Genomic DNA, 2,501 nt, shown 5'->3' on the forward strand with positions numbered 1-2,501 from the left:
CCCTGAATTGCTGTGTCCGGCTGTGGAGCCCCCGGCACAGGAGGGACATGGAGCTGCTGGAGTGGGGCCAGGGGAGCCCCAGCAGGGATGGGAGGGCTGGAGCACATCTAAATCTCATTGCTGGGTGATCTGCTCGGAGCTGGTGGCTGCACCTTGCGTGTGGTTGTGCCTCATTCAGGTGGAGAACCCATGGTAGAAGTTGCACAGGGGGAGAAGATAAATCTGGACTCTCACTCCAGCATCATTAGAGAAGCACTTCACGACTACAGCCACTCTTAATTTGCTGTAATTAGACTTTGAAGCAAACACTCCAGTGAGGAGGAAGAAGGGGAAGTGCCTTCACACCTGTCTTGCTGCTGCAGCCTGGCTGGCTGCCCACCCCTGGGCGAGGAGTGAAGGCTGGAAACTCTCTTTGAGTTACACCTTGGAATTCCTGTTGACACTCAGGGGGTGTTTCCAATCTCGTGGTGCTTTTGGTGGTTTCTGGATGGGATGTGTGCACTTTGGAGGAAGGTGAGGCAAAAGATTTGCCTTTTAGATGGGCACGTGTCAAGGTGGACAGAGCCAGTCACCCATACCTGCTGCCCAAGGGTTGGATGCTTTGGAGCAGTCACTGCTTGAGCTGTGTGAATGGAGAATCAGATGGATGTCTTTCTGATGTGGACACCTGGGGCCTCATATGGGCCAGCATGAGGCTGGAGTCGTTCCACCACAGCCAGTGAGCTTTTCTGGATGAGACAGTGAGTTGTGGCTGCTCAAATCCATGGGGTCCCACCAGCTCCCGGGGCAGTGGCCTTGGGGGTCCCTGCTCTAATCAGGCTTTGATGGGTTTTGGTCTGTTCTGTGTTGGGGCATGGGGTGGGATCGAGAAGAATGCTTGGTGGCAGGTAGAGGTGGGAGAGGTTTCTCTTTGTGATGTTCTTCCCTGCTTCCTCAAAGCCTCTCACAACCACTGCTGATCCCCTTGCTGAGGTGGGATGTGCCCAGCACTCAAGGGATGGAGAAGCCTCCTGGAGCAAAGGTGGTCAGGGTTGCCAGGGAAGTCTAACCTGGGAGCTGAATGCAGATACCCTGAGTCTGAGCAGTGCCCAGCTCACCAGACTGAGCTTCTTGCCCTCCCCAGTGCCCTCCGCTGGCCAGGCTGCTGGGCTGACCCCAGAGAGCTCAGCTGGGCCTTTGGAAACAACCATAGGAGACATGAGCAGTCCTGTCTCCAGCCATAGCCTTATCTCTGGGTTGCAGAGCAGCACCTTGACATCAGGACCACAGCAGGCTGCCTTTGTGGTGGTGAGGAGAGCATCGTCCCCCCCCTCCCAGCAGCAGCAGATGAAAAGGCTGGATGACAAATTATCCATCTCCGGCTGCTCATTGTGTAGCACATTTCTGCCATCCTTATTAATATTCAACAGGCAGATGAATAATTGGTTGCCACCACTAGGATGAAGTGATCCTTCACTCTGCCCAAGCAATATTCATTTCACACTCTGTCTGGAAACGTATCCTCTTTTCCTTCAGCATGTGGCCCACGGTTGGTCGGGCGGAGTGGGCTCCAGGTGGGCCTGGCTACAGGTGGCCATGCCAGGCTGGGAGCACTGGTTGGGCTGGCCTCTAACTGGGACCAGGGAGGGTGTGATGCGTGGGGACGTGGCTGCCTCACCCTCCTTTCTGTTAACATCTGGGTTTGGATTTAAAGGATCGTGTTCCCTTCTCTCCGGTGGGAACGTTCCACCAGGCTGGAGATGGAATCGCTCCTCAGCCTGTGCTGCCTGCTGTGCTGCCAGGAGCAGGACACCCTGGCATCCCTGGCAGGGGCTCTGGCTACACCCAGTTCTCTGCTAGCAGCTCTTCCTGCTTTGTCACCACTGCCCACCAGGACCAGGGAGCTCCACTCACTGGGCAGCCGTGGGTTTTGGCCCAGAGGGCCGGGAGGCACTGGTGAGCGCTGGGCTTTGAGCCCTTCTGCTGGGTGAGGACAGTGCTGCAGGACCTGCAGGCATCCACCCACACAGCCCCCCTGGAGCTCACAAGCACCTCGGGCTGCCCGGTCTCTCAGGAGACAGCAGAGCTTTCAGGTGGGCACTGCCTTCCTCCTTCCGAGCCTGCACGAGAAAACACAGCAGCTTGTTCCCTCTCCCCTCCCTGCCCGTGGCCTGCTCCCAGTTTGCACCCGGGAGGAGCAGGGCTGGGTGACAACCTCCCGCCCTGTCCAGGCAGGCTGTGGAGGCATCTGCAGCCTGTGCCCTGACAGCCCTGCCCAGCAGCTACACCGCCCTGTCTCCAGGGATTGCTCCGAGCCGTCCAGACTCTGCGGCCTGCCAGCTCTGCATCGATCCCTGTCACTCCCACCGCCCGGCAGAGGTGGCAGAGTCCTGCTCAGGGCTGGGGGATGGGGGCCAGCAGAGGCTGTTCCAGGCAGGGGGGAGGACGATCCACCCGGGGAGGTGTCAGGCTCCCCTCGGGGAAGCACCCGAGCTGCCGCCGTGCTCGCTGGCTCGGCTCTT

General features: G+C 58.8%; 1 protein-coding gene across 1 annotated transcript in view; it reads left to right on the forward strand.

The window, feature by feature from the left end:
* ZMAT5 (zinc finger, matrin-type 5) overlaps nucleotides 1–2,501 on the forward strand; it is a gene marked incomplete at its 3' end in the record, with an annotated part of 9,262 nt that overhangs the window by 6,369 nt on the left and 392 nt on the right. The window lies entirely within an intron of this gene.

The sequence above is a fragment of the Merops nubicus genome, unplaced genomic scaffold (assembly GCF_000691845.1).
Source record: "Merops nubicus isolate BGI_N331 unplaced genomic scaffold, ASM69184v1 scaffold9700, whole genome shotgun sequence".
In the NCBI taxonomy this organism is placed as follows: domain Eukaryota; kingdom Metazoa; phylum Chordata; class Aves; order Coraciiformes; family Meropidae; genus Merops; species Merops nubicus.